The sequence below is a fragment of the Aphis gossypii genome, chromosome X (genome assembly GCF_020184175.1).
Source record: "Aphis gossypii isolate Hap1 chromosome X, ASM2018417v2, whole genome shotgun sequence".
NCBI classification, from domain to species: domain Eukaryota; kingdom Metazoa; phylum Arthropoda; class Insecta; order Hemiptera; family Aphididae; genus Aphis; species Aphis gossypii.
Genome location: NC_065533.1, coordinates 48,789,140 through 48,816,645, shown reverse-complemented (window position 1 = coordinate 48,816,645; position 27,506 = coordinate 48,789,140). Strand labels below are relative to the sequence as shown.

Here is a 27,506-nt window from a genome sequence, read left to right as displayed (position 1 = left end):
TATTTGTATTGATGTGATGGCTATACGATATTATTCTTATAAGTATTATCAATAAAAAAAGATGATATCGAAGTGTTAATAGTCCATATTTTTGTACGACATTAATGTCCATGAAATTCAATTTGTGATAATCGATCTAACCTTTTGGAAACCTCTAAAAGCATGTTATTGTTTTTATTACGGAACTATGAAATATTGTGTTACACTTTTCCTACTGTAATAGGTAGTTCGTAAAGTTAGTGTTGTAAAAATAAATGTTAACATCTGTTAAAAATTAAAATATACTGTTACATATATAATTATAGGTTAGATAAAGTAATATTATTATTTATCATGTATATTATAAAATTAATTGATTGAAAAAAGTAAATTAATATTTAATCTTGTTACATAATAATGATATAATAATAATATTGTACGAACAAAAATTTAATTTTCAAATGTAAAATGATATTTCTGAAAATGTATGGTTATAGATATTTACATTTTTTCGTAAAATACTTTGAAAACATACTATTTCAGCAGTTTCAATTGTCAATTGAAAAAAATGTTTATTATTTATGAGAAAAGCGGTATTATAAATGTTTTTGTTTTGCATGCACGTTGGAATGCTTATTGTAGTGCATACTATATGGAATTCCGAATTCCATGTTCTATTTATTACGTATATAATGTATTTAATGTCAATAGGTATGTAATATATTATGTTCGTGGACAATTGTAAATTACGCCCAACGAAGGAGAAAATTATAGTTGAGTGTTAATTCAAATAAATTTCAGGTAAAATGATATAAACAAATTTTTGGCAAATCGCGACCACTATTTTTAGGTAGTTATAGGTATATATTTTTACATAATAAAATATATTAATAATTGCGTTCAGAAGCTTTTTTTAAGCATATTATTTTTTTGATAGCCATATCACTATATCCATCAAACATTATTTTTAAATTCAAAGTTCAAACGCACATATATTTTGTATTATTATGGATAGTTAATGTGTTGTATTTTTTAAATTTTTTTACCAAGTTTATTATTACGTCCGTCCAACATATTCGTAATATTTTTATTTTCAACGGACGCAATAGCTAAGTACGTCTCAGACGTAACAATTTAATTACTGCAGGTAACCGAAATATCGTGATTCGTTCATTGTTATAAATATAATCATAGGTAATAAAAACATTGCCGGATATTATATTATTATAGTATCAAAATTTGAAGTCCATCAGCTAAGAAAGTAAGAACACTGATTATCTGCTTACTACGTCTTGTAGTTGCGAGAATCATTTCCGAAATCTAAATTTAACGCGTGATTTAATCGTTATTGCTGCGCGCGACTATTCAATAAATGCAACGATCAAAATTTCCTGTACGTCGTAGAGGGTTTGTGTCAACGGTGAGAAAGTACTTTTTAAATTAATTGATCTGAACGTTTAAAAAAAAAATTAATGTATAAAAAAATATCCAAGTACCTTTTTACCGGCGACTTCAATTATTATTATTATTATTAAACAAGTGCATCGTACTCGAGCAGTCCCGTGCGTTATATAAACACGCGTACTTGGCATAATGTTATATATTTTGTTCTCGGTATTTCGACGACGTGCGTGTAAGAATATTATAATATTATATTATTATAACATAGTGCATTATCGCGGAATCGAATATTGTCGCGGTGCGACGAAAACGGAGGGGAATATCATCGGAGACGGTGTTTTAATTTTACAGATAATAATAATAACGTATATTATTATTATTATTATTAAAAGCGTCGCACCGTGTTTATTCTCGCGTGCCGCTCTCAGGCGTTTACGGTGCGGCGTTTGGAGACGATAACGCGCGGTGACAGCGGCTTATCCGGCGGCGGCAACCGTCCCGTAGGTAACTGCGTGCGCGAAACTCGATATCGACGGCGTCCGTCCGTCCGTCGTCGTCGTCAAACACTCTCCTCCCGGCCGCCCGTCCCGCGGGACGGCATACGCGCGGCGGCGGCGGTCCGGTCCGCCGGTCGACGCCGCTCTGTCCCTCTCTCCGCCACCGCGCCTGTTGATATCCGATGCGCCCGGTGTCGAATGTCGTGACGACGACAACGACAACGACAAAGACGACGACGACGACGACGACGACGACGACGTTGACAACGCTTTCCCGCCGCGGACGGAGTATAATAATATTATGGTGCGATGCGATGCGACGACGGGGGAGGTGCGCGGGTTCAAACTTTGACGTAAACGGATTCTTCTTCAAACGGTTTCAATGCCGTCGGGAACGACATTATATTATTATAACGTATGACTGACGAGGAATTTTCTCTCGTTTTCGCCGCCGGGGTGTGAGCTGCAGTCTTCCGAGTGCTATCGATTTTAAAATCCGTCAAGGACCCGGCTCGTTATGTGTATACCTAGGTACATGCTACGCCGACCCGTCCCGACGATAACCATCGTCGTCGTCGTCGTCGTTCCGATAAGCCTCAGGTGATGCTCTTATATTGCCGCGCGACAGAAGATGGTGGCATAGGTACAAGTGTAAAACGTGCAGTATACGCGTTTGAAAAAAATATCCTGCCGCAGTTCAGTAATATTTAAATACAGCGAGTGTTAAAGAATCCCTGCAGGTAGAGCAGGGTCTTGTAAGGTCGTACTCGAATAATTAACGTATTATTAAACACGTCTTGTTTTATTTAAGTATTTACTACATTTTTATAAACGTGTAATTTATATATGATATGATATTATGCATAATTTTTTTAGTGAGTGACCCATACTCGACTAAATTTTTATATTAGAAAAACGGGTGGCTTTAAGTGGGTAATTTATACAGACGTATATTTCACCAAACGATGCAGTTATAATCATTTTCAAAAAAGAAAGTACCCTTCACAAAAAAAAGGCATGACATTAACTTCATTGAAAATTGATTGTTATTTTAAAAAAAATGTCACGTACTTTGAATATTTCATACGATAAGATTTTGTTAAAAGTACTAACTATATTGTTTAACGACAGCCACATCACGCCCATACTTCATCATATATTATCATTTATTATATTAAAATAACTAATAAGAATTACAATTATGTATTATACGCCCTAAATTATCGCGTATAATAAAATACAATAATCTTATCAATTATCCTACATGCGGATGCGCACAATTCATACTCCGTGCTCTGGCAGGTGTAACCGTATAAGTAATACGTTTTTCTTATAAAATAAATTTCCAACTAACGTCAACTTGCTGTTGCAGGGTGGTAAGTCGGAGAAGGTAATAGGTACCTTGCAAATCAGTATTGATTGTCTCATGCTCATCTAGCAACGAGGCATCCTCACGTCCGTTCTACGCACCAAGTCATCAAAACCATCTACGAATTTTCGGACTTTATACACGTATTGCATATACTTGTTATAGTTACTGTACTGTATAGTGTATACCTGGTACCTACCCATATAATACAAATATAATGCATATAATATATTATATACGCGAAAATATTGTGTTTGCCGTGCTGTTTTTATTGTACATTATTATATACCATAATAATGGCGATGCGCGCGCATGGCAAACTACACCATGGGGGACGGATTTTTTCGTATTTTTGGTCTTGTTTATTCGTTTTTTCGTTTTGTTTGTTTGCGTTTGAACAGCGGATGACGGACGGGGCCAGATTTGAGCGAACCGTAGTACGGACAGACGGACGAGGTTTTCATCGTGCAGACGCGCACGCACGCGCAGTAAACGAGACGGCGGCGGTAATACAGCACCACATCGTACAAGTATTATATCTATATATGCGCCATATAGTTGGGGAGAAATCCGACACCGGCCTCGGAGCTGGAACAAACGGCGGTGGCGGCGGTGGCGGATGTGGCACGTTGCGCAGCAGAGGGACTGAGAATAATATTATTATATTTTTTTTTATTATTATTAATATTTTTTGACGAGCATAATAATAATAATAATAATAGTAATGACGTAAATGCGTCGCTGCGGCGATTGAATTGACATCCGACTATATACCTATACTACCACCCTCTGACTGCGGTCCACCGACTCCGCCAAACCTTCGACAGTGAGCGACGAGGCGCAGGTTGGATAAGCTCTGTAACGGAGACGTAGAAGTGGTGGTGCAGAGATAGAGACAGAGTGTATGATGTGTACGTAATACATACAGCTGCAGCGGAGAAGGGCGAGGATACCGCAGCGGTAACAGTGGCGAATTATAATTTTTTTTTTTTTTACACCGCCTGCGATTATTACATTAATAAAATAATATATTATTATAATATCCTTTGCCACTGCGGCGGCTACAATTGCTTGCCACGTCGACACCCGTAACGCTAATGACCGCCGACGTGTGGCGGCCGAGTGGAAAGTACCGACCGGTTGGAAATCAAGTGCAGGTCGTATAAAACCTACAACATATTATATTGTACCTATATAACATCACAGAGTGTTTTTTGATATTCGAGAGAGCCGAAAACCGCCGGCAAAAGAACAAGAGAAAAATAAATATTATATTATATTATATTTTTTATACCGATATTCGGTAGGTAGGTATTATACTTATGAAATATAGTTCGATATAATATTATTTTATAGTATATAGTTAGGCACCAAATACCTTACCTTATAAATAAATTTGTGCCTGAAATGCAGAGGATAACTGTTTAAATACGTCGTAAAAATAAATTTGCGAAATGGACGAGTCGTAATAGCCCTCATTTGTTGGCGAAAAAGTGACAGAATAGCACACCCATCCACTTACAATTTGGTCCTAGGTATTTTGATTGATGCTTTGGTATTTAAGAATAATTTCATAGGTATTATTTATACTGTAACATTGTATTTCTATCTAAAAGTTTATTTTATGAGAGCCAATAATTTAAAACTGTACGGCTGTACAAACTGTATTATGCAGTGTATACCAATATAAATTTAGTATAGTTGCTGTATTGCCTTACAGTATTGTTCGAGTCTGATCAATTTTTTTTAATACAATCTTATTTCACTTTTTTATATACTTAGGTATATTTTGATATTATATTAAAGAAAAAAATATTTTAATAAAAATATGAGAGTTTTCAAAAATTGGTCTATATTTTGTAAGAGGGGGTGAGAAAATGTTAAGTCCTATAAAATATTTGCACTTATTTATATAATAAAACTGAAATTGGGTCTTTGACGAGTCATGCGAAAAGATTTCAAACGAAATGGGTTCGATCGCGGCTGTGACATGGCAGAATTGTTGTACGATGTAGCGACTACTTATAACAGTTAGCACAATAAATTAACGTTTTATTATTATAACCAATACATAGTTATAGTTATTACATCGCTATAATTATATATAGGTTGGTGCATTTTCGTTTTACATTTAGCGGTGGTCGTGGCCCGTGGGAATATAAAGTATTAGGTGCAGTACTAACATAGTGGTTGTTTCTGCGAAAAAACAAATATTGCGGAAATAACCGAAAAGAAATAAAGGGTTATACTATTTATTTACCGTGGGTGCAGCGAAAGCCTACAGTAACAACGCCGGCGGCCGTTGTTATTCCAGAAAAGGGTTAAATGGGTATGCGTATACGCTGCGTGCCCGGCAATAATAATTATATTATTGTCGTCGCCGCCACCACCACGACGTGGGAAAAGATTAAAACATTTTTTTTTCACACATACCTATTTCTTTAGAAATTCAGAAAGGGCTTTTTTTAAGTGTATTTCTGGGAAACTATAATATTATACATACATCAAACGACCGCAACGCGCAATATATTATGATTAGGTGCAAACATGACCGTTTGTCGCAATCATGCGTTGTACACACCGTTTGAATTGTTTGATATTATGTAATATATTAATGACTTAACAATAATATTATACTTACGTATTTTATATTATTATATAACGCAATTCATGATTTTCGCACGCACGCTGCACATCTATTGGTTCATGCACATTTATGTATATAATTGTCGTGTAACATGTGTTATGTATTATTATATAATACATGTAGTATACAATACCTACAACGGTTTTTTATTCTAATACGACTACATTTGCGAAAAACGAATATGCGTATTTATATGACTATTAACACTGTATACCGTTATTTCTGGAAATTTCTGGTTGATTATTTAATACAATGATGTACCTATATAGTTTATAAATATCTGAATTGATGGACTAAATAGAATAACTGAATATTAGTGGTAGCTGTTTCAACATATACTTGAAGGTATCTTGAGTATGATTTATAATGTTCCATAGTGTAATATTGTGATATATACCATTTACTTACCAACAAATTTAGCCAATCACAGCGTCAAATTTTTTTTTTTGAAATCAAGGTGGAGTGAAAAGTCACCTTTACACGAATCCCCTTGTATTTTTCTAACGTTAGATCCGAAATACTCGAAACGTATCATTGTTATTATCTATCCTTATTCTTTACTACACATCATATAATGCTATCGCGGTCGTCGTATATATATTATTATTGCGTAAATAATACATTATTATGGACGTGTGCCCCAAAATCCTGTCCCCCCATTCGCACAAACAAGTATTTCGGCGAGACTTATAGTTTAATGCAATGTTGAGTCCTTATAAATTTAGGTGATGCACAAACAATATAAGATATATCTTTAATATATTGATTTGTTCGGAGATTATAGGGCGGTATGGGACATACTACACTGTTGAATATACAACAATAATATTTTGTACGTACACTCGCGAACTGTGGGCTCTCATCCTCGGTACATCATTATATTTTATTATATTGTATTATACACCCGAGTGTATAAACACCATTAAATCAATTATCCATTGTTAGGATCCGCGTCCAATATCCGAGTGCAACGTGCGTGTATTTATATATATATAATATTATAGTGTCAGTTACGCGTATTATGTAATATAGTTAGGTATATTGTATACTGTATTATGTATTATATATAGGTACGCACTTATACGCACGACGGCAATATAACGTCGAAACACTCCTCGTTTTTAGGGGCGATGATGCGCTGCTCGTCCCCTATCTGCAAGGGGTATATAATATAATATGTCAGAGAAGACTATAAGCCCGGACATAATAATAATAATAATGTAGGTACGTACATGTATATAGCTGCTGTAATGTCATCGTTGGCCGTCGGAAATGCGCCGTGGCCAAACACAGCTGCCGTGCAAATATTATTATCTCCGCGAAGTCCGTTCGTACGTGTATACCTACATATATATATAATAGATTTATATACAGGGTGATACGTCAAGTATGATCTCCTTTATTTATTTCTTTGACAATGCATTTTTTCAAATGTATTTTCATTCGAATTTTAGAAAAATTCGCTATATTTTCAAATTCTTGAATTTTTTTTTGTTTTACTTAAGTAATATCTTGAGGCAAATCAATTTTCTGTTTTTCGAATTAAAATCCATCTTTTTTATTGTAAACTTATAAATTATTGGATAATAATTGATGTACCTATAACTAATTTAAAATTTAAACGAGCAGATTTTCAGTTATTTATAGTATTTTATACCTAGTAAAGATTAAAGTTCTTGACAATAGTTTTATGCAAATATAAAATATAGATATGTTATTGGACATGGTGTTTTCAATTCACCAATCGGCAATCACCGGCCTTAGCCTTCACACATCTTTCAAACTCTTGATCGCATAAACCTATTTGTAGGTATATACACACACAAAGTTCAAATATAGCTTAAAAACTACTCGTTGTAATCTTGATTTTGAATGGTACATCAAAATTTTCAGAAAAATTATCCACTAAATAATTTCCAGTTGAAAAGTGGATTCTGGTTTGAAACACAGAAGTTTTCATCACCACACGACATTCCTTAAGTATAGTACAAAAAAAAAATCTAAAGAATTTTAAAATACGGTTTTTAAGGATATTTAAAGATTCCAAATATCAGATTTTGTATAACTGCATTATTGAAGAAATAAAGGGGGTGAACATGTTTGATGAATCACCCTGTTTAGGTATACCTATGTATATCTTTTGTACACGCGCGAGCGCGAGCGCATCAGCGACAATAGGACGAATGGATGTATTTTGTTTGTTTCGGGTTCGGGTCGTCGACGCCGCCGTCATTACGGACGGACGGGTGCTGTGCTCACACAGATAATAATAATGTCTTTATATAAATACACAGTGCGTGCAAAAACACACACACACACGATCGACATGATAATACAATGCGTGTGTATGTGTGTGTGTGTGCGTGTGTGATGGGGTGGTGATGGGTAACCTGCAGTATATTACTATACCCTCTACCCACACCACCCTACCTCATACATGGCGGTACCGCGGAAAAAAAAAATAAATATAATATATTATAATAATATATGCGCGCGCGAGATCGAGTCGAGGGGTACTACAGTGGCGGCGGCGGTGGCTGCAGTGAATAGACGCGACAACAATGACCCTGGATGAGGAGACGAGTACTTATACGCACGTCGGTGGTAGTACTCAAATAATATTAATAAAATTTATTATTATATACACACACACATTGTATATAAGTATATTATGTTGTGCGCGAAGAGCATTTACAAAAGAACCGGTGTGCCGTATGATTATTATCGTTGCTGCAGTTGTCAGTGTTGATGTCGCTGCCGTCGACGCCGCGTCGTCGAACCGACGTTTTCATCGTATACGAATATATATATATATATGTATAGAGGTTCGTACAGATAATATATAGTATTTTATTACGATTGTATATAAGCTTATTATACAAATATTTTTTTAGAGGTAGGTACCTACTACGTATGATGATGTATTATATGGTCAGTGGAGCAATGGGCACGACGTCTGGGTTTGACGGTAGCGGCCCGTTCCCGAACACGTGGAGCGTTTTTACTGTGTAGACGAACACTAATCGATTCCGACCGATAACGCGAAACCAGTAGACTGTACACGGTAAGACACGCCGCGTCGTCGGACATCGTGAGCCGCAGCGGAAAAGGAACCTTTTTTCGGAACGCATTAGCGTTATTTTAAAAATAACAAATAATTATTATTGCTTATAGGTACCTGCTACTAGTATGTAGCAATGCCGAGTGTTTTTAGGATTCATTTTCGGTGAAATTCAAAGATTTATTTTTCTTCAAAACAACCAAAGTAAATTTCAAAATGTTTTCAGCATGCCTGAGGGTGTGGTAGCGACGCTGATGAGAATTTAATATATTATAGATTATACTTGTTTATGCGCAGTATTTGTACAAGCCGCCCAAAAGAAAGTGAAACAGTCACGCTACAGTGAATATATACATACAGACACCACTAATGTTTCTTAAGGGTTGAAACAACATTAATTTTATTTTGGTTTGTCACCATCGAGGTTCTACAGTTCAAATGTTTGATTATTCGCTGCACTTTGATAATCGACTTAAGACTCCCTTTACTCTTTAGTATATATAAGCCGTCCAGTTCATTTTGGTCATCTGATGATGTCACAAACTACCAACATAGTTAGTATTACTTTACACTATAAGAGTAATCGGAATGGTCGTCGATGGCCAAAATGAACTGGACACTGTAGTAATACAATTTTCAATAATTTGTAATTTGCGCAATTATTGTTTTCCTTTATTAATAATTCCGTAATTATTGTCTTTTGACGTAATGGAGACGTAATGTATAGAAAAGAAGTTTTGGCCGACTGATCCATCATATTCCAAAAAAATTTACTTATTAACACGTAACTTAAACGCACTAAAAAAAGTATTTTCTAAAATACGCTAATATATAATTAGATTAATACTTTATATTTTATTATTTTAATCTATAACAATATGAAACTAAATACTTAAAGTGGTAGATATATTATATCTATCGAAGTTAGCTGATGGCAAGACGAATACATCGAATTAATAGTGACAGGTTACATGTTGGATCAGTTCCAAAATAATAGTAAATCAATAAGTTAACTGTTTAGTATTCCATGTTAAGTGTCATCATAGATAAATTGGTGCGGGTTTGAGATATGTATTATATACGTTTTATACGTTATAAAGACCGCGTATTATTATTGCTAACTAGCAAATCAGATATTATACATAGTAAACGTCATCTCATCATCATCATCGCGATACACAGATAGCATAATATTAAACCGGTACTTACTAACACTACAATCTATTATGTGTGCGAACGCGCGTGCGAACTGGCATGCCGAGAATACGAGGAGGAAGCAGTCGGGGACACGTGTTGCGAGCCTGCGACGATTCGCCGATGCTGAGTTTCTGTGGAACGCCGCGGATGACTGATGGACGACCTTGTCGCGCGCACGCGTGCCGCCGTCTTGTATGCACATGTCGTCGTTATTCAATTATGACGGTGATAGCTCATATACGGAGACGGGAATCGAATTACGAAGCTAGGAAATGGGCGCGATGTGTATAATTCACCCATTATAATATTCGCTGTTATTCCGTCGGTAAAATATAATAATATGTGTAAAAATTAAATTTTACGTACCTTTTATGTTATACAGAAAACGTAAATTGTATACGTCATTTTCGTCAAATCATTGTTAGAATCACAGCCGTTGAGTTGAACGACGATAAATATATATTATGTTTTCTGCAAACCATTACCATTCCGAACACGCGTGCCCCGTCGTCTGTATACGAGCCTGCAAAGTCGTCGTAATAATGAATTTAGATCCAATACTACATCTAAAAATTAAAAAACGATATTACCTGTAAAATATTTTGACGAGGTATACCCAACAATAATCGCCTTCATTGTTTTCTGTATATAACAATACTGCATGTGTCTACATCTGTAGACAATTTTAAACTACTCGCTGTTCGCGGTAACAAGATGTATATATTATAACAAAATTATTTTGCTCGAGACTGGACGGCGAACAAACGAATTTATTATTTTCGATTTATACGAGAATCAGTCAGAAAGTATACAGTCAGTCGATTAATGGCGTTACGAGCGGTAGAAATAATGAGATGAGCTCATATTGCACATTTGCACCGTTTTTTTTTTTTTTTACGAGACGATCGCGAAAACGCGTTCATTTGTCAATCGCTTTTGATATACCGCCGCCACTATAAAAAAAGGTTTACACGATGTTATTATTATTATTATTTTTTATTTTTTACACATATATTATGAGTGCACTTTTGCTGCATTGGCGCGATTGTTGCCGGCTCTGGTACCAATGCTGTCCGGTGATTACAATTTACAATATTATTATATTATTATTTATAAATAATAATAATAATATGTCACACACGTGCACCATGCATATCCAGACACACACACACACATTTATATATTATAATATATATTATCGACGAGACAAACGCTGCCGACGTACACGTGGTGTTTTGGTCCAGTGTCGACCAGCCGCCGCGCGAACACCTACGCACACACAAACATACTCGCTCGGTCGGCATCCCACGCTCACCGCTAACCGTGTGATAATATTATTGAGTACGGATTTTATTGTAATAATATTACAATACATATTATATCGTCGCGTGTACAATAATTATTGTATTCGTGGTTTATAGAGCCATACGAAATCTGTTCGGTGTCCCAACAACCGCGGGGGGGAGCTTATTGTACATATATATTATCATATATTATGATATATAATATACCTACGATTAGCTGAAGATTGATGATTGAAAACGGTAGCAGTACTGGAAGATGTATTATAATAATATATTGTTATTAAGAGATGAGATGACGACGGCATCATCATGATGGTGATAAATGATGGTTGTATAGTGTGTATTATATAATAACTACAATACATAATATTATTATGTTAGATAACTGCGTGAGGACAGACGTGAAATAACCAATTCGAATCGTTCTTATTAATACCTGAAGTTCGACTATTTAATAGAAGTTTCTTATTACCGAAATTTCTTTTTAAAAGTTTAGCATAAAGTTATAATTATTTTCTGATTCACTATTGACGATGTTCAAATTCATAAGTGTAGGTACATACAATAAAAAGAAAAATATTGTAACAAAAAAAAAGAAAAGATTATTATCATTTTATAAAAATATTTTTCATAGAAATTACCTATTATAACATTTCAATTTAATTTTATTTATTATTTACTAAACACAATGAAGTTATCAAAATCTACTTTAAAAAATTTACATACAAACTTGAAATTTTCTAATTAACTTTTTTTCCCCTCAATAAAATTTTATATGTTGATAAATAATCTTATATTCGTTAAAAAGCTTTAAAATTTAAAACAACATTTCTGGTAAGTTTTACCCTTAGAAATTTAAAATATCGAATATATTAATTAATTTTATTTTTTATATGTTGTATGTTGAATATCTTCAATCAGAATCGTTTTCGTTTTTAATAATTTATCATTGTAGAATATTCATTAGGGAATTGGTGTAGCGACCAGTGCGTTCAATTATTTTAAACAAAATATGCCGATCTTTTGTCAATCATACCAATCGACCTAAAAACGCGATAGAACTTTAAAAAACTATTTTGAATTAGTTGTAATAAAGATTAATAATACATAATATCTACTTGAGATCGATCAGTTCACTTTTCCTAATTTCATCTCCGAACTAAAACCAACAAAATTTGATTTGAATAATTTAAACGTTGGTTATTCTGATTAAAATCAGGAAGCTTAAAATGTGGATTTATCGGTCTCAAATAGATATCATAACGAACTCGGATAATTTTTCAAGTGTTATCGTATTTTAAGTTCGATCGTTATTGATAGCAGCAATAATTATGTATAATTAAACTATATTATGTTAGAATTTTTTTAATTATTAGGTACTGTTTTATACTACTAATCAGTAAATATTGTCGATAATATTAGCAATTATTGCGCTGTATTCACGCATGTTTAAAATATTCAATAAATCGCAATACTGTATAGTAAAAATGAACGTAGGTACACGTCGTGTGTAATTAATTTGTTCGAAAAATTTAGCGCCTAAACGGTGGAGTCGAAAAACAGAGAGCTATACACGTTTAGGACTCCTATATGTATCGCTTAAAATGTTGAGAAACCATGTGCGCGAGATCTACAATAATATTATTATCAACGGCGATAATTATATTATTATTGGCTATCGCGCTAGTAATGACTAACGAGGCGTATTCGTAGCACCTCGGTCGTAAACGTAAACTTAATTATTTAGAATTTCGTATAAAATAGACATTTCATAATTTCATCGGAAGTAGAACGAGTATATAGGTACGTCGTGTGTCGTACGGCATTAAAACGGTATTGCATAGGTTTTGTCGCGGGTACAATGATTTCCGCGTTTATATTATAATAATAATAATAATAATAATAATAATAATATTATCATTATAATAATATACTCGCGGGATTATTGTAATAATAATTTATAAACCTCACCGCTTTGGGGGGGAACCGCCGCCCCGTCGACGACGATATACCTGCAACCCTTTGCGCGCGCGGGACGCGGGGAGTGCTCGGGCGCAAGCGCACTTCGCTACCACTATCGCGACCGCCACTCCGGTCCCCCCCCCCGCCCGCCCACCCGGTTACCGGCCGTGCGTTGCCGACGACTGCGACTCGCGGTAGTCGCATTCGAGACGTCGCCGTAAGCCGCTCAGCAGCAGCGAGAACGTACACACTCGCGTTCGCGCGCGAATTTTTCTCGTCGCGCCCGCCCCGCGCGCAATAAGTAGGTACGCGATCGGTTTTTTTTTGGTTTTCGTACACACGTAAGTACGACCGTCGTGAGATATCGTATTTTGTGTAACACAATACATAGTACTCTTACAAAATAATATTTAAATCGCATTCGTCGCGATCCGTTTTACGCTCGACAATATACCTATATATATATATAATATTATATCGTTGATAGTGACGCCGCGACGGACGGACCGCGAAAAGTGATAGTATAACATCGTCTGCGTCGGCGGGAACTTCCGGACTCGAGGTTCGTCTTTCCCGACGACGACGAGAAGACTGCTGCAGTTGTACAGCAGTGCCTATACACACCTTTATTCGCCGACAACGACCGTCGACCACTGCAATTTTTCAGAACTATAGGGTGGTAAGTATACGCATATTACGCATGATTAGTATTATAATTACCTACCGTCAAGTATAAAACTATATTATATACTATACGATATAGCTGGTACACGCTGCGTTTGGCTTAGAACTGATCAAAATATTATATTATATATAGGTACCTATATATATATTATATTTTTACGTGCGTGGGTGATCAATAATTGTTAATTGATTATATGGGTGACGAACGATGTATAGGTAGTCATGTAGCGGGCACTCTGCAATGGGAAATTATGTTATAACATTATGAAACGAAATAATATAGCTTAAAAGCACAAGTCGTAGTTCACAATAAATTGTCAAGAATCGGTCTAGTATATAGAGTGAAGTATAGGGCTGGAATAACGTTTGAGAGAAAATACGCATCGGCTACATGACATGCGTGTATAACCCGATGTGTATTATATACATTATGGTTAAACGTTATTTCGGGGCGGCGCTGCAGCCGTACGGCGAAACAATACGATAAAAATGAAATATAAACGCGAATCCCCACACCCTATAACCACCACTATCAAACGACATCGTCCCTCCGATGAGATATTATATTATAGGGACGCGCTGTTATTTTTTTTTCGTGTGACGTTCATTGTACGATTAGCATAATTGTACATCGTAGTTTTAAATGAGTTGTTGTTTTTAACGCACGCAAGTCGGAAAAATCTATGAATCGTGAGTATTTTGATATTATGGTATAGGTAGTCGGTTTGAGCAACTATCGCATAAATTGTTCAATAAAGTTTAGATTTGAGTCAGAAGTTCTGTTGATAATAACGCGTGTTGCTGGGTATCACCACCCGGAATTAGTTTCATGCATGCGTATGAATTGGACGTTGAGTGCGTTCAAAATGTCCAAATATCTATATTATATGGCTCCGGAACCTGTAGTGCTTAAGCAAAGAATCTGCGGCTCTTCGGAGTAGGTATGAATCAATATTAAGAACTGTAAAATATAAATTAATTAAAGCTAATTAAATAGATAAGTTTTTTATTTTTGCTTAATCTCCTACATAGATATAGGTAGTGTTAATTCCTATAAAATAATTTTTACAAAACATCAACATATCAAATTCTAAACATTTGAACTCAAGCAAAATTTCACTAAATGATATACTTAACGAAAAGGCAGTTATAATTTATAAATGGATATTGACAATAAACTCTAATTCGTTCAGAAATTGCAATTACTGATGAAATTATCATCTTTTATCAATACTTGACAATATTCGATATTTCTATACCAATCTATCGTTGATTTAATATAAAAAATTAAAATATTTTGTACTGCAAGTGCCAGTGTCGACATGGTCGCGATAAACTTTCTACCTTTATGGAAAAAAAAAAGGTTTTTGAAGTTCACGTATGTTTTAAAATTATTATAATACACTGAGCATAAACAACGTTCTATTAAGTGTTAGTATTTTATCTAGAAAAATATTTTTTTATATAAGGTGTCACAGCAGAAGTGCATATTTTGAGGACGCCAGGATTTTTTGTTTCTGAGTTGGCTGCTTTGTTCCAATTTTTCTTATTTTATAACATCTTATAAGCAGTTTTTGGCATTCGTCGTTATGGAGAGGTTTACAGTAGAACAACGCGTGAAGAGTGTGTTGCTGAAACCTTGTGAAAGCTTCGGAAGATCTTCGAACGAAAAAATGCGTCTTTGCGAGCGACTGTAACTCGTTTGTTAGTAAAATTCGAGAAAACTAGCTCGGCTGTACCCCACTGATTCATGATAATAACTATTACGGCTTCTATATGCTTATATAACTTACTTCTATAGTACAATGACGTATTTTAATTTCCCTTTAAACTTGAGAAAACATAAACTTATCAGTTGTCACCCATTAGTTGTTTTTTGTCATAATTTTTTGATATTGTTGTGCGTTTGTTTAAAAAAAATTCTTTACATAGGTAGGCGTGATAAAAATAAAAGCCCATTTTAACAAAACCATTGGGAAAAATATCTTTTATATACATATATACCTAATAAATAGACCTCAGATTTTTATGTATTAAAAAGTATCGAAATATGCCATATAATATGCAGTAAAAATCGTGAAAATATGCAACAAATATGCAAGATTTTTTTTTTTTATTTAAAATTTACAAATTAATTAATAATAAAAAATAAATAATTAATTACTTAAATATTTAATGAAAAAATAATAATTTAGAGAATTTTCTGAACAACTTAATGTATATTTTAATCACCGACGATAGATTTTCCAAAAGGATTGAAATATACTATTTTTCCATCAGTAGTAAAAACTCAGTGTCTTTGTTTGCTTGATTTTCTGTAAATCGAACACTTATTTTCGGCATATTCACTATTTACTAACTATTAACAACGTAACTGTGTGGTAACTGGTATGTCGATAACTGGCTGATAGTATTGATACAGCAAGATCAACTGATTATAAGTAGACACAAACGTTTATCGTAATCGATTATTCATCTTATATTTATTTCAGTTATTATTTAATGCCAACAAAATTATTTTTAATATTTCTACTTGACAAAATATTATTTTATACATTATTATTTTTTTAATTTTCGGTTTAATATGCAATACATTATAAATTTTGTAAAAATATGCAATAACCATTAAATATTATGTAGAAATATGAAAAAAAAATTAATATTTATTAATATTTTCAAGTTATTATGATTCGCAAAGATAACATACAATAATCCAAAAATGTGAAAAGGAAAAAATATATAATTGCATAGAGATCCGCTCTCTATAATAATAAATATAGTGCATGCGTAGGTATGTCAAAGCTTAGAAATCCCAATCTATGACTTAACGCTTTTTTTTTTATTAAATTACCCGAAAGTTTCTCTTATTGTTTCTTACAATTTTTCTTATAAATTATTCTAGAATTTTATTTTTACGAATTACTTAGCATAATAAATTGATAATACAATTTTACAACATTTTAAGGCAGTAGTAATATCATATTTTACATGTTTAACAGAATCTTATTTATTTTCGAGTAAACACTATGAAAACTAAATATATATACATTCATAAATGTTTTCCAGTAGTAGTAAATATCTTAATCATTTAAAAACTAATATATTGCTCCTAATATAAGTACTTTATCTGCTGTTTTGTCAAAATACTATTATCAAATATTGCGGCAAAAACGTAGCGATAAAGATTTCGCCAAAACAAAAATATCACAGTAAATAAGATATCGGCGCAGAAAATCGATCAATTACGACTACCTGCATAGAATAGCGCATAACTTTCAATTTAAAACATACAAATATTATTTATTATTTATTTTGTTTATTACTTTATTTTAAATTATTAACTAATACTGTATAATAGTGTACCTATATTATATACATATGAAAAACAGTATTAAACTAAATTATTATATAGATTTAAGTAGTATAATGTGCGTTTATTATGTATATTATTTGTATTTTTATATTTTTAACATAACGACATTTTTACTGTAACATAATTGTCACATTATTACGTGGTATCGTGAACTAATAATTTATTGACTTTTATTAGCTTATGAGTTATGACTCGTGTTGTACTCGTTATTACCTACTTATATTTGTTTAATTACATTTAACATGTAGAGTATAGACAAGAATACAAGATAAAAAAATATAATATGTTCACACGTGTGTATATTATTCAATGTAGTTATTGGTTGTATTAATAATAATATGGAATTTGTTTTATTTTTTATTATTAATCTTAAAAACTTACAAGGATCCAATGAACGTATGTGATTTTTGTGGGGAAAAATTAAACCAAATACAATAAACTTCAAATACCTATTTAATTTTATCTACAATTAGGTATTCGAATTTTTTTTCTTACAATCTAAATAAAAAAATTAAAATCATCTACTATAATCCATGTACAAGTTATGTAATTTATTTTTACCTTTTACTTTGATCATAGATTTGTATATCATTTGTAAAACACGGTTTTATTTTTATTTTAAGCAGGTGTATATACAAAAATATATAAAGCATGCATTTGCTAATACTTAATTAGATATCAATGAAATATGTATTCACGTATCCTAAATTTGGTGGACCTTCACAAATTATATTCTATTTTAGGAGTTATCAGTTATTTATGATAAGGTGTCCAGCAGAAAAAGACATAAATAGACTATTTTATGCAAAGTACCACAAAGGGGTTCTCGCTGTAATTTTTGTTTGTTATTATAGGTAGGTATATATTATATAATAATAATAATGTATAAATTAAATAAATCAAAAATGTAGGTGCCTATTATATTATTTATTTCCGCAATATTTATGTCTAGTTATAAACAACAATAATTCTTAAGGTTAAAGTTGATTCATGATTAATTTAATGATGTAAAAAAACGGCTAGAAAATGTCCAAGGTACGAAAATAACGTGGCATGTGCAATTGTAAGAATTATATGTATTTATTTACAAACTACAATCGGTAGACCCCTTAGCATTTGACTTAGCGTACTAATTTTTATTTTTTAGTGTCCATATAACACGGTGTCGCCATCGTCGCATACTCGCATGCACGACACATTTCAGTATTTACAACATCGGTTGCGTAACATATTATTATAATAATATTATAACATAATGATGTACGTATCGCTTCATCCTTGCATTTAAATAACATTTTTTATTAAACGCTCACAAAATGCAAACAAATTTAATATATTAATATATTATACACTAGTAGGATATTTTGTACTCTTGTGGTGCCTGGTACGATATAGGTCTTCTGACGACTACGTGCCAGGAAAACTAGGAAAGGTATTTTGAGTGCTAGACTTTTCCATAAAAATTACACTAACTGTATATATTATTATGTATACAGAGTGATTCATCAATCATCAAACATCTTCATCCCTTTCATTTATTCAATAACGTAATTTTTCACAATTAGATTTTCGGAATTTTAAAATATACATTAAGGCCTAATTTTCAAATACTTAATTTTTTTTATGCACTAGGTACTTAAGGAATACGAAATGTCCTATAGAAATTTCACGAACTTTTGTTTTTAAATAAAACCTCTTTTTTCTATTATAAATTATTTAACACATAATATTGTACATTATACTAGATCCAAAGGTAGGTATGTATATTATATTAAAATGTTTAATACTATTATAAATCGATTTAAAAAGAAGGTTTTAATTTTAAAAACAAAAGTTTGTATCGCTACAGGACACTGCCGCTTAGTCCTTGTGTATAGTGCAACGAGTATACCTAATAAGGCAAAGTAATAGTAATATATTATATGCATCATATTTAAAAATTCCAAAAATCAGAATTCGAATAAATATATAAATAATCGAATGAAAGAATGGGGGTGAACATACTTGGTGAATCATCCTGTATAATATATTAGAATATATTATTATATACTGTTCTTCCGTCGTCGTCGTCGTCTTCGTAGTACAACAACGGCAATAATAATAACCATATAATACGCGTATTTTATTCGGTCGTTTGTGTTTCTCGAGCTCGCGAGCTCGTGTGTATTATGGCTGCAGTGACAGTCGCCCAGCGTATATATATGTATATAATATATATTATTATCATATGTATATGTATACACATAAGTATACTCTCGCAGTCGGCCGCGGCCCGTTATCGACGCAAGAGATCTCGTCGCCGCGTCATCTCGCCACCACCGGACACCAGCATAGTACGGCTGTACGGTCGTCGTCGGGGCAACCGCGCGTGCCCCGCTCACACACACACACACATACACACACATAAACGGGTACACATAAATATATTATAATAATATATATAACGTACACGCGCGCGAGCTTATCGAGTCGTTTACACGCGTGTATATATGTCGTAAGTATACGTATTATATATTATATGTGTATAATATATAGGTATATATATATAATACATATGTATATATACGTATACACACGAACAATCCTACTTACGAGTGTATATTGTGCGCGTGTGTGTATTATGTATGATAATATTTATATATATACAACGGCTCACGGCAGACACACGGGTCGCAATATATTATCACGACAATAATGTATAATATGTGTGTGGAGGTAATATCGCAGCCGTCTGTAGCGCGCGCGCGTTTAAATCTCTCCGCGTACCTATACACACGCCGTCGTCAATTCCGCCGCGCTGCAGTCGTCGCGGTTTTTGCTTTTTACCCCGTTCTGTCGTCTCCGTGTGTGTATTATATACGAGCCATAAACCTATATGATATAGTCTCGCGAAATCGTCATAAATTAAAACCATTATATTATTCGCAATATCGCGGTGCGTTGTACATCGCCGCACATAATATCGTATAATATATAGGTATATAGATACTACGATTATTATTATATTTTATATCCTTTCCGTTGTACGTTACGTATATTATAACATAGTATGCCTGTGTGCGGCGTATATTATGCACATTATACGGACAGCACGATTTCCATGTGACTTGCAGACTTATTCGCGGGATTCAACAAAAAAGCCGCTTAGCCCCGATCGCCAATAACGACCGAGCACAACAACTGCTGCACGTTCACTGCGATATATATTATGCAGACCATAATATAATATAGGTACCTTTATATTATTGTGCGATACAATTTTTTTCGTTGTTGCGCTCTCCGGGGTCGTACATAATAATATTACGGTCTATATAGAAAAATCTGTACTCGAGACGCGTTATAATAATATATACTATTATTACATAATTTATGTATTATGCGTGTAGGTATAAACACGTCTTGCGGTCGTTTCGATGGTAGTTCCGCGTCTATATCGCGTGCAGCAACCGTCATCGTCGTATTATTACATGCGGTTGGCGATATCGATTTCTGTGTGTATATTATACATATACGCGATGCATCGCGCGGACTCGGCAACGGGTTGAGTTACTGTGAAAATCTTCGATCGTGTGAGCTGTATTATAGGTACCTACCTATAGTGCTGTACGCACTGGCACTGCACATATATATATATACATAGTGATCGCATTGCACCATGCAGGTTTCGCGTTACCTGCACCGTGGCGGTCCGCCCCGCCGGCAAGTATAAAAGTGCGTGTGACGTGCGTGCGGTGGCGCGACGGACAGAACTTTCAAAGTGCTCGCCGCTTCTGCGTTGGTGTTAGCGTGAGGTTTATTTTTTTTTCTGGTGTGATATCGTGTGGAGGGAGCGGTCGGATCTAGATCGGCGACGATCCGTGACGACGACGCGGCGGTGCGAATCGCGTGACGTGCAGTGGGCCGGCCGACCGTAGAAGGGACGAACTATAAACGTGTACATATATATACACATATACATGATAGTTATAATAGAGAGTGTAAGTACGTATTGTCAAAATGGCCGCGGCCCCCGATGGCGGATCACCTGCAAACAACGAGATATATATATGTACACTCCATATATATGTATATAGGTACCTATAATAATTAATTGCATGTATCGAGTAATTGGCAAATGCATACGACATCGTCAACGTTTATATCGATAAAAAATATCAAAAAAATAATTAACTAAAAAAAGTATAGGTTTCTATGTAAAGATATGATGAGTATATACTGTAGCTATTGCTGTATAGTGTACCTATATCATACTGGCTATAATTAAGATATGACGTCTTTATGCACCCACTGTGCAATGGGAGTTACACAACATTGGTGATGTTGAATTTTGCAGGCCTTCTAATTTTGGTAAATAAACTTCTTTCCTGCTTATTAAACGATCATTTGTTTGCCCTCAGCTCTCCATTTAATATATTCAATTTTACAAAGTTAAGAAATATAAACTATATACACTTTTCATCAAACTAATTTTCACCATATAGGCATACAGGACGTGATGTCCTATTCGATTTTTCACGGGCCGAAGCGCTCAATAATGCTTCACTGAAATTGCTCATATATTTATTGTATAATAAATATATCAATATAAATATATTACATTTTATATTATAAAATTATATATTTTATATTTTATTTATATTATTATTTATATTAATATAAATACAATATAAATATATATTGTAATATAAATATATGATATATTTATTGTATAATAAATATATCAAAAAAGTAAATTTTTAATTAAAAAAAATTATTATAGTTTTTTTTTTTAAATTAAATTTTAACCTTTCACGAGTATAGTCACGCACACTAAGTTTAAAAAAGTCTAGTGGTTTTAATATAGATAAAAGGGCTGATGGTAATATATGAGCACTACGCCTACTTTTAAAGTCTATACACGCCTATAATTTTAATATAATTGTACATAAAATTAGATTTGCGAGAATTTCAAACACCGATCGTATTCAATGTTTTCAATTTCAATTTCCTATTTGAGCGCCTTTTTACGTCCTTATTGAATAATTCTGATAATAATGATCTTACTAAAATTCTAGTTCATGTGATGTAGCAACTATAAAGCGTATAATAATTAAAAACTATATACAAATTAAATCACAAAAATTCAACGAATTGTATAATTGAAGAAGGGGCTTAAAAATGAAACTTAAATATTTTTTAAATTTCGAAGTATAGGCTGGCACTAGGTATAGATATAGATATATAATATTATAAAATTTCATTCATTGTATCATCTTAATAATGATGGGTTATAACTAGGGCTCGGATGTTGTTGCACTAAAAATGTTATAAAATTGATTGCATTATTGCTGTGAAAAAAACCCAAAATTGCACTTAAAAATTGCAATAAAAAAATATTTTGTACCAAAAAAATTAAAAAAAATATTAACGAGTAGATAATAAAAAGATTCAAATTCAAATTCTCGTCAGTTGTCATTAAAAATCTAGTAAATTGTCCGGTTTTCTTATTTTTTCAGAAATCTACAAATAATTTTATTAAAAATTAAAGCTTTTTATTTAAACTATTTTTTGATTTTTTTCTACTAATTAAATGGTTTTTCCAGTTACCGCCGACGACGACGGACAAATAAGCCGTCACGAGTCACAACCAATAAAGCCCGACATAACCATAGATTAAACCTGTATAATCTAACAAAAAAAAAGTGAAAACACAAAAAAACACATAAAATGTATTGAAAATGACAATAATTAACAAAATTGCAAAAAATTAAAAAAAGGTCAAAAATTGCAAAAAGTGCACTTAAAATTTTTATGTATTAATTGGTACTCATTTGAAACAAATTTATAATCTACTTAGCAACGAATCCGAACAATAGAAAAGAAGTTGCAAATGCAACAACATCCGTGCCCTAGTTATAACACTTATAACTTGTAACTATAAAATATAGCTGAAAAATTTATAGTTTTTTGAGAAATTCCTTTTGGGGAAATTCTTACTAATATTACTCATAAAGTCATAACATATATAAGTAATCATATAATTTTGAAGCACTTGCAATCTTTTTTTGGCCAAAATATTACAATAATTTATACACACGCAAAACACGTATAGTGTATACAATAAACAATAATAATTTATAATGATTATAAATTATAAAGTGGCATACCTACTCTGAACCGGTCATCTTTATTCTTTAGTATAGGTTAATATTATTTAATATTTTAAATTATAATACCTATTTCTACTGAATTTTAAGATGTAAATAATTCAAGATAATATATTATGATTTATTAAAAATAACATTTATTTTAATAAATACAATAACTTATTGTTGCCTTATAATTTTTTTATTTGATGTGACATGTATGTGCATTTTGGTAATCTGTAAAAGTTCGTGTCGAATGATGGTGTACATCAGTCGTTTGAAATATTATAATATACTGAAAACATTGGTTATAAATTAATACCATTTTATTATTCAAAGATAACAATATAAATATAGATTTCTTAGCTATTATAATAAATTCATACATTATGTTTTGTGGATAATATTGGTTAAATTACTCGGTAAAATAATATTATCCGGTAATTAAAAATACGACCGATGATAACACTTTTAGTAGCAATTCTGTAGCGATTAGTCTACGCTTGTTTATATTATAATAACGTGATACACCATACACCTTGACTATCCTCGATAAGGATAGTGGTATATCTAATAAGTATCGCAGCTTGTTACGGGGGAAACCGGTGTTCGATTCGCTGCTAATTTGACTTAGATTGCGATAACTTCGGTCATTGTCCGGTCAAAATATGTGTGTTGGGATAGTAGTGAGGATAAAATATAGACACCAAATTCAAATCGAGTGTATCATATATAGATATCAAATTTTATTCGATCGAAATACTAGGTAGTATAAAAGTAGTATGTTTATAGGGTTTCTGGTTCCATTTTTAAAGGAAGATGAAAAAAGTTTAAGTGGGAATATCTTCCTTACAGTGTATACGATCTCCCTATAATTTTTGCAGAAAAAAAAATGTATAACACAACTTGATTGAACAATGGTTCGTTAGTAACTGCAGACTAAATGTTTTGAATTAAACGGTAAATAGGGACAGGGTGCTGCAGATGGACGAATAAAAAACACTAATAATAATTAATCAAGCACCTATTATAACGCGTAATGTGTATGAATCGTAACTTATTATTTATACTTAGTGTTTGATATACTGAAATTTATATGCTTAACCCTGTATACTTATATTATTAATAATTAATATATGTATAAATATAATAGTCGTTTGCTAATAGAGACACAAAAACGATGTAATGATAAATTTATTAGTATGTCTACAATATCATAGTAGGTATAATATTATGTACATTGTATAATGCACATCAACATTAATACGTTATTCAAACAATAAATAAAAAATAGTATGCACGATGCAGTCGTCGAACGACAAACCGGGCGTGGCACTTTATAGTTTATGTGATTATAATGACCGGTCATGCCACGATATCGTAATGCCACCGTGAAACGAGGCGGTAATTAAAACAAAACCGCCGAGTTCACACCGTACGTACACCGTGTCGTGTAGTCATGTTCCGTATATCTAATATAATATACTGTAGGTATTAAAATATTGGTAACGAGTTACCACAAGTCGAATTGGCGGTGTATATATAGTGCGCGTGATGTTCATATATTTTATTTTGTACCGAATCGCTTTGGCTAAAAACGTACGGCCGGAATATTATATAATTACGTGGCAGGATTGATCGTTTTCCTGCAGACTTTTTTTCCAGCTCGTTTTTGTCGCGTAGGTATACCTATATACGGCGGCGTGATCCGCAACGCACCGCAGGGAACGGGGGGGGGGAGGGTGATGCTAAAAAACAAATGACTAAGACAGAAATCATATTGTGTTTAATAATAATGAAAAAACCGTACGGTTCGACGTGTGTTTATCTGTTTTTTTCCACGGTATACCGGGGAAGACTTAACCTATACCGCAGCGCCGACCAGCGTATACCACAAACACGACGCGCGCCGCGTGACCTGCAGGATGGCACGGCGGCGGCGGCGTCGAATAAAATACAACGGACGAGAAACGCGCACGCACACACACACACACAAAGAAATACGCACCGGCCGGGCAGTCGAACGTCAGGAATTTATTATTATTATTACTATCATCGTTATTATTATTTTTACGCTCGTTTAACGCGTAAAAGACAAAACGAAAAAATTAAATTAAAATAAAAAAAAAAAAAAAAACAAAAATACGACCGAACGCGACGACCACGAAAAACCCGGTTCGACGACGCGTGTCACCTACCCGCCACGCCGAGGTCCCGGTCGGTGATGTATGCGCGCCGATAACATCATCATCGTTGTCGCGGCGGCGTGTGTGGGCCCCGTCGCCCGTCTCGGCGGCGACCGTGTCACACTTTTTTTTTTCCATTCGTCCGTATTTTTTCATTTTTTTTCTCTCCTGTTCGGTATTATTATTATTATTCGTATTATCATTATATTCCTCCGTTTCACACGGCTCTAGTGTCGTCGTTTCCGAAAACCGGCGCGGGCTACGACGACGAAATTTCATATTATTATTATATACCTATAATAATACCCGACGTGTATTACATATCTCATTATTATTATATTATTGCACGTATAAGTCAAAATTTATACGTCACATACGAGTATTATCATATGTGTTACTATACATAATTTGCTTTATTCGTATCGTATAATATTCTACGTATAGTATCGTTAGTGTTTTAGGGTATGTTCGGTCAAGAGCGTGACGAGTTAACGACAAATAATCTGCGATACTTAAAAATTACCTATTTACAACCAAGCCGAAGTTATATTGTATGAACGCTGAAAACTAAGTCGATGGTCAACAAACAACATATTATTATTATTTAGTTCTTAAGTTTACGCGGACGTGTATTCGTTTATACTAAAAAGCAGTCGATCGATTATTTTAAATAATATTACCCGGACTAACACAATAAAGTTGGTTGTGTGACTTTTTTGAACGTTTTCATAAGAATTATATTGTGTTAAAATTTAGATCTTTATAACCAGCACTCTTCGATCATACCACAAAACCAAACTCAATTGTCAAGTCCTATAATTTAGATTTCCTAAGAGTCATTGTAATCCAATGAGTTCATTTTGATAACTACATATTAAATATGATTTCTAATACCTGTCGCCATACGTCTGTGGCGTACTTATGACTATAAATCGTAATAATTATGTATCGTGTATACACATGTAGGTGCGATTTTAATCACTCGGTATATTTCTACTCATTCATTTCGAGAGGGGTTGTAAAAACGAGTTCTTTTTAGTACGCCGAACTGCAGCGATAGGTATATATTATAGTTTTTATATTGTTTAACGCGAGCTATGGTAGTGTAACGTTAAATCGTTGCTGTAATGAGGTGAATAGTGTTTAAAGGTATACCAATAATCAACTAAAATTAAAATACACATTCCTATGGATCGTAAGTATATCGTATATGTGATATTATTGTACTTTCCTCTAGAATCTATATAATAAAATGTATATATAAGGATCTAAAATTGAACGGGTATAAAATAGTTGCGTGCCGAGTTATATAGTATTTAAATATAGGAAGATATTTTACTAACAAGGAACAGAAATTCTATTACAATAAAGAACTATGGTAAACATTTTAAACAGTTATCAAAAATAACATCCAAGACCATCGCTTTCTCACGAGTCACGGTTGATGAATTATTATAATAATAATATTATGCAATAACAATAATTGACACAATATAATATTATCATATTACTATGCTTAATTATGTGATTGTTGTGTTATCAACCAACGTTTATAAACACAGCGAATAATTTAATAATAAAAAACCAGATTATATTACGCTTATGCAGTTTTTTATTCACATTATATGACTTAAGAACACTGCAATTTATCAAAATAATTTGTAATTGTGTATCACTTTGTCAATTTGAATTATGTGGTAAACAAATTAAGTCTGTTAGTC

At 33.2% G+C, this 27,506-nt stretch overlaps 1 protein-coding gene and 1 long non-coding RNA gene across 5 annotated transcripts in view; one reads left to right on the top strand and one right to left on the bottom strand.

Moving 5' to 3' along the window:
* Nucleotides 1–11,207, bottom strand: part of LOC126552860 (uncharacterized) — a 30,466-nt gene extending 19,259 nt beyond the window's left edge. For all 3 annotated transcript variants that reach the window (XR_007606327.1, XR_007606328.1, XR_007606326.1), the window contains exons 1-2: nucleotides 10,742–11,207; nucleotides 10,164–10,674 (exon numbers count right to left, since the gene is read on the bottom strand). This is a non-coding gene — a long non-coding RNA (uncharacterized LOC126552860). The remainder of the gene's footprint in view (nucleotides 1–10,163; nucleotides 10,675–10,741) is intronic.
* A 2,397-nt stretch (nucleotides 11,208–13,604) lies between these two features.
* The window catches only part of LOC114129311 (histone-lysine N-methyltransferase 2D), a 31,096-nt gene continuing 17,194 nt past the window's right edge, over nucleotides 13,605–27,506 (top strand). For both annotated transcript variants that reach the window (XM_050205832.1, XM_050205831.1), the window contains exon 1: nucleotides 13,605–14,096. The gene's annotated coding sequence lies outside the window, so the exon portion shown is untranslated. The remainder of the gene's footprint in view (nucleotides 14,097–27,506) is intronic.